The sequence below is a fragment of the Haemaphysalis longicornis genome, unplaced genomic scaffold (genome assembly GCF_048455015.1).
Source record: "Haemaphysalis longicornis isolate Haplotype H1 unplaced genomic scaffold, Haemaphysalis longicornis Haplotype H1 scaffold_13, whole genome shotgun sequence".
In the NCBI taxonomy this organism is placed as follows: Eukaryota; Metazoa; Arthropoda; class Arachnida; order Ixodida; family Ixodidae; genus Haemaphysalis; species Haemaphysalis longicornis.
Window position 1 is genome coordinate 38,228,867 of NW_027526233.1, and position 7,155 is coordinate 38,236,021.

Genomic DNA, 7,155 nt, shown 5'->3' on the forward strand with positions numbered 1-7,155 from the left:
CCTTCGCCTCTCCGAAGGCTTTGGACGCTGCCTGGTTGGGTCGCCGGTGGTCACAGGTGTTCTGGGGCCGGTGCTAATTGCGACCATTATCATCATCAGTGGCGGCAAGGACTTCATTGTACATGTTCTCATCGCGTTGCTCATCCACGTCGCCACCCTGTCTTTGCCCTGGCATCGAGCGGGACGGTCGTCTTCCGCCGGGGGGGGGGGGGTGATGTCACGGAACACCTATCAATGCCCCATAGCGCCATAACCCGTCACTGACGACGAAGAGGAAGCAGCTGGCCTGAGCGATCATGGCCGCTTGTAAATAGATCGCATCACTCTGCGGCAACATCTTGCAAATACATCATTTCATCGTCGCCCTAGGTTCGCCTCATGATTGTCCTGCCATCAAGTAACATTTCGTAACAACATATATATATATATATATATATATATATATATATGTATACACATAAGGCAGGTAGAGACCGAGACACACGAGAAAGCCAATAAAAAATAAAAGTTTACGGATGTTTCAGGAAGAGGACTTCCCTTCTTCAGAGTACTCTGAAGAAAGGAACTCCTCTTCCTGAAACATCAGTAAACTTTAATTTTTATCATTAATGTCTTTCTCGTTTGGCTCTGCCTCTACTTACCTTATGTTTTGGCGCACTGTGTGAGTTTTTATTTCCACACTATGTTTATCTCTATATAAGTATATATATATATATGTGTATATATATATATATATATATCTATATATATATACATATATATATATATATATATATATATATATATATACACATATATATATATATGTAACAAAAGAAAACTTTGAACAAGGTAAAAGAACGATTGTTGCCACAATCATGCTTTTACCTTGTTCAAAAGTTCATATATATATATATTTTTATGTATATATATATATATATATATATATTTATTTTTTATTGTAAGATGGGTTTATTTCCGCAGAAAATGCCGCAAGATGCTCAGCAAAGGTAGTCCAAAGCAAATGGGGCGATTAGCTCTCTCTCTCGCGCTTTTGTCGCGGTCCACGCTAATTTGTTTTGCCACGTTCACTGGTTCGTCATCTTCCCGTTATTGTACATGGCCAATCTCCTTAAAAGGGCAAGAAATACTTAACATACAACTGTTCACCGATGTTACCACGAACAAAACTATGGACGGATGGCTGCTCTGGCGGCTTCGGTGTACTTGTGCTGCTTATCCACTACTATATTGTCACGAAGACAAGGAGGATGCAGTTGTCTTGAATGAGAAACACGTTTATTGGAGCGAACTTGTGCTCCCCTAACAACTCAAAAGAATACAGAGGCGGCGAAGCAGCGGTCAACAAAGTGACTGGCACAGGCGAGTGTCGTCGAATCGAATGCCCCGGTGTCCGCACTACAGGCTTTTTATCTTTCGGCGCGCGTGGTTCTCGAAACGTCGATTCACATCGAGAACATAGTAGATCCAAGAAGATTATTCTGGGCTGTTCACGTTAGATCGGAATGTTCTCCCTATCACGACAGATAACACATGCGGCACAGAAAGAAAGAATGGAACACGCGCTTCCCTTGGCGCAGAGATAACACAGACCGGCGCAGCCGGGCGGTAAAAGCAAAACACAAATAAACAAACCCAATGTATGGTTCGCGGCATTACCCCCCCTCTAAGAGTGCATCGACCCGATGCTAACATAAGCGACAGTTCGAAAATAAAAATAAAATTCGTTATCGTCCGTAGAAAGGTTTTAAGCGAACCACGTGAACGACTTCGGGCCGCGTGCGTCGTCGTGATGGTCCGGAATCACCATCGGGGATCACCTCGTAGGTAAGTTGGCCGACACGTCGTAGAATCTGGTAGGGTCCGAAATACCGTCGCAGGAGCTTCTCACTGAGTCCGCGTCGTCGGATGGGAGTCCAGACCCACACACGATCCCCTGGTTGGTACTCGGCGTCTCGGCGTCGGAGGTTGTAGCGGCCCGCATCCGCCAGCTGCTGGTCCGTTATACGAACTCGAGCAAGCTGGCGGGCCTCCTCCGCACGTTGAAGATATCCGTGGACGTCGGCGTTGAGGTCGTCGTCTTCTACGTGCGGAAGCATGGCGTCGAGCATCGTAGTTGGCCTTCTACCGTAGACAAGCTCGAACGGCGTCAGCTGCGTCGTCTCCTGGATAGCCGTGTTGTACGCAAACGTGACATACGGGAGCACTTCGTCCCAAGTCTTATGTTCAACGTCAACGTACATAGACAGCATATCTGCGATTGTCTTGTTCAGACGTTCTGTAAGTCCGTTCGTTTGGGGGTGGTACGCCGTCGTTCTTCGGTGATCCGTGTTGCTGTAGCGTAATACTCCTTGCATCAGCTCCGCAGTAAATGCCGTTCCGCGGTCGGTGATTAGGACTTCCGGGGCTCCATGTCGCAGCACAACTTGGCTTATAAAGAACTTTGCCACTTCTTGTGCAGTCCCCCTCGGAAGAGCGGCGGTCTCTGCGTAGCGCGTCATGTAGTCTGTCGCTACGACAATCCACTTGTTCTGTGATCGTGACGTAGGGAACGGGCCTAAAAGGTCCATTCCAATCTGTTCAAATGGTCTCGATGGGACGGCGATCGGTTGCAGAAGTCCGGCGGGTCTTGTCGGCGGCGTTTTTCGTCGCTGGCAGTCACGGCAGCTCCGGACGTAGTGGGTGACGTCAGAGGTGAGGCCGGGCCAGTAGTACCTCGCCTTGATTTTTCCAATAGTGCGCGCTGTGCCGAGATGTCCGGAAGACGGGTCGTCGTGGCACGCTTCCAAAATTTCGTCACGAAGGTCCGTGGGGATGACGAGAAGGTAATTCGCTCTTGTTCCGGGGCTGAAATTCTTTTTCACGAGGACGGAGTTTCTCAGGCTGAATGCTGGTAAGCTGCGTTTGAAGGTCCTAGGAACGGCAACGTTGCATCCCTCGAGGTACTCGATTATGACGCGTAAGTCGGGGTCGGCACGCTGCTGGGCGGCTAGGTCGCTCTCCGTCACGATCCCGAAGAACGCGCTGTCTTCGTCAGCGTCTTGTGGTGGTGGGTCGACGGGGGCGCGGGACAGGCAGTCGGCGTCGGAGTGTTTCCTGCCGGATTTATAAACGACTGTAACGTCGAACTCCTGCAGGCGCAAGCTCCACCGCCCAAGACGGCCAGAGGGGTCCTTCAAATTGGCTAGCCAACACAGCGCATGGTGGTCTGTTACAACCTTGAATGGCCTTCCATACACGTATGGGCGAAATTTTGAAATCGCCCATATAATAGCCAGGCACTCTTTCTCAGAGGCAGAATAGTTTTTCTCCTCCTTCGACAGACCACGGCTGGCATAGGCGATTACCTTTTTGCAGCCGCTTTGCTTTTGGACAAGGACGGCACCCAAGCCTATATCACTGGCGTCCGTGTGCATTTCCGTTTCGGCATTTTCGTCGAAATGAGCGAGCACGGGCGGTCTTTGCAGGCGTTTTTGCAGCTCGCAGAATGCTTCTTCTTGGTCGGTTTCCCAGCTGAAAGGGGTGCTATCTTTCGTCAAGCGCGTGAGTGGCTCTGCAATGCGTGCGAAGTTTGCGACGAAGCGCCGGTAGTATGCGCACAGCCCGAGAAATCTTCGCACGCCTTTCTTGTCTTTCGGCCTTGGGAAGTTCGCAATGGCTGAAGTTTTTGCCGGGTCAGGTAGGACTCCCGCGGCGTTGACGACGTGGCCCAAGAACTTGAGTTCCCCGTATGCGAAACGGCACTTTTCAGGCTTCAGCGTCAACCCCGACGTACGAATGGCCTCGAGTACAGACTCCAACCTTGCAAGGTGTTCGTCGAAAGTCCGGGCGAATACCACTACGTCGTCGAGGTATACGAGGCAGGTGTGCCACTTAAGGCCAGCTAGCACAGTGTCCATGACTCTTTGAAACGTCGCTGGTGCTGTGCACAGCCCAAACGGCATCACCTTGAACTCGTATAGGCCGTCTGGGGTTATAAATGCAGTCTTCTCTCGGTCTCTCTCGTCCACTTCAATTTGCCAGTAGCCGGTCTTCAGGTCCATCGATGAGAAGTACTTCGCGTGGCAGAGGTGGTCGAGGGCGTCGTCGATTCGGGGGAGGGGGTACACGTCCTTTTTCGTGATTTTGTTCAGTCGCCGGTAGTCAACACAAAACCTTAATGTGCCGTCTTTTTTCTTTACGAGTACGACGGGCGCAGCCCAGGGGCTTTTCGAGGGCTGTATAATGTCGTCGCTGAGCATGTCGTCGACTTGAGTCCGGATGGCTTCCCGTTCGTGTGAAGAGACGCGGTACGGTGACTGTCGGGTGGGTCGGGCTCCATCTTCGGTTATTATTCGGTGCTTCGCTAGAGGGGTCTGACGTAGTTTAGCGCTCGACGAAAAACATTCGCTATAGCGACGCAGCAAAGCCAATAACTTGTTCCGTTGTTCTTGCGGTAGCGCCGGATTCACGTCGAAAGGCTGCGGGAGCTTGAAGGTTTCTACGGGTGTGCGTTCAAAGTCGGCGACCGCGATCACGTCACTTGCTTCTTGCGCTTCTTCGAGGAATGCAATTGCCGCGCCCTTGTTTAAATGCTGGTACTCCTCGGTGAAATTCGTAACCAAAATGTGGGATTGGTGTTCCTTGAAGCGCGCAATGCCTCTTGCGACCGACACACCACGGTTGAGAAGCACCCTTTGATCGGTGTCTACGATAGCGTCGACGTCAGGAGCAGCATCTTCACAGTAGACTGCGACCATCAAGCTTGCGCGGGGTGGCAGGGTGACATGATCATCGGCAATCCTTACAGCAGCACGTCGTTCGGGGTTCGGTTCCGGCGTCATGGAGTGATTGGGGGAAAAAGTTATTGACTTGGTCTGCAGATCGATTATTGCACCGTTGTCCATCAAAAAGTCCATTCCAAGAATTACGTCGCGGGAGCAGTTAGGCAGAATGACGAACGCCGCAGGGTACGTTGTGCCGTCTATGGTGACGCGCGATGTGCACGTTCCACTTGGCGTCACGAGGTGGCCTCCTGCTGTGCGTGACATCTGGTGGAGGTGCGGGGTACGCACCCTTCATGCCCACTACAACCTCGAGAAGCCGCCAAGCCAGTCCAACAAGAGCCAGCCCCCGCCTGCAAGATTTACCACCCGAGTTCGGTTTGATGCCAGAAGGGCCCAAGAAAAGGAACGCTGCAACCAACACCATGGTGCAAGAAACAACGTCGCCAATCGTCCTGCAGCAGCCCCGGGAACCGCCATTGTTCCGGGGAGCCCCCGCTGAAGACCCCGAAGAATGGTTGGAGAAGCTGGAGCGCGTCCGCATCTTCAACAGGTGGGACGACGAAGAAACTTTCCGGCATGTCTTCTTTTACTTAGAAGATGCTGCTCGAACTTGGTTCGAGAACCATGAGAGTTCTTTGACCGACTGGACTCACTTCAAAAGGGAGTTCCTGAAGACATTCACTACTGTTGTGAGAAAAGAGCGAGCTTCGCTTTTGCTTGAAACTCGGACACAACACCCCAACGAAGGGGTCGTGATCTTCGTTGAGGAGATGAAGCAACTATTTCGCCGCGCGGACCCCGAAATGACGGAAGAAAAGAAGTTACGCTTCTTGATGCGCGGTGTGAAAGAGGAGCTGTTTGCTGGACTTGTCCGCAACCCGCCCAAAACCATCGCTGAATTCGTGACCGAAGCCAGCACGATTGAGAAGGCTCTCGAAATGCGTGCTAAGCAGTATGACCGGAACTTTGTTGGCGCGGCCAGTGCGAACTACGTCGACAACATGCGGATTCCGGCTGATAGCCTACGCGAGACCATCCGCGCAGTAGTAAGAGAGGAGCTGCGGAAACTTTTCCCGACGACTCCGCAACCCCAAGTCGCTTGCCTAACGGACGTGATCCGGGAAGAAGTTCAAAACGCTTTGGGAACTTCTGTGGCATCCGAAGTACACTGCGAGCCCAAAGCTATGACGTACTCCGCGGCTGTTCACCGACCCCGCCCTGCTCCAACACGTCGTCAAGAGGCCCCGCCCTACCGCCGCCCACTGTCGCCCGCCCGACCCCCGGTAGCACAAACCCAGACACCGAGGAAGACTGACGTATGGCGAACACCGGATAATCGTCCTCTGTGCTACCACTGCGGAGAGGCCGACCACATCTACCGTCGCTGCCCATACAAGAGACTCGGACTACGTGGTTTCTCCGTCGACGCACCACGCCCCCGACCCGGCCAGCGCCCATCTGAGATTGAAGAATACCTGTCGAACACCAGCCGTGGACCAGCCCGTTTCAACCGTTCGCCGTCGCCCTACCCGTACAAGTCGCCGGACCGCCGTAGCAGTACTGCCTTCGCACGTGGAAGGTCTCCCAGCCCACGCGGGGGAAACTAAAGGCAGCAACTTCTGGAGGTGAAGTTGCACAACGGCGGAAAAATGAAAACCCTCCAACGACGCAGCGACTCGCTGAAGACCATCATTCACGACATGCCCTCAACCCGACGACCCGACCTAGCCCTAACGAGACTCCTGAACACGACGACAGCTACACGGCGCGACGCGTACCCGACCTGACCGAGACGTCCGTTGAGAAGACGACGACAACGACGGTGCATAGTGCCCGACCGTCAACACATACAAGCAGAGATACGACGCCCCGACGAACCCGGAACTCGAGGAAGACTGCATCTGACGTCAAGGTGTCCATCGACGGCTTTGACGTAGTCGCCCTCGTAGACACGGGAGCTGACTATTCGGTAAAAGCAAAACACAAATAAACAAACCCAATGTATGGTTCGCGGCAATATATATATATATAAATATATATATATATATATATATATATGTATATATATATATATATATATATATATATATATATATATATATATATATATATATATATATATATATATATATATATATATATATATATATATATAGGGAGTAGTAGAACTTTGAAGATGGTAGAGAACACAAGAGAAGAAAAACTTCGAACAAGGTAAAAGCACGATTGTGGCCTACGTTTCAGCAAAGAGAACTTGCCCTGAGGAAAGCAAGTTCTCTTTGCTGAAACGTAGGCCACAATCGTGCTTTTACCTTGTTCGAAGTTTTTCTTCTCTTATATATATATGTGCACCAATTTCTAATTTCTCAATTTGTGTGGCGCTATGATA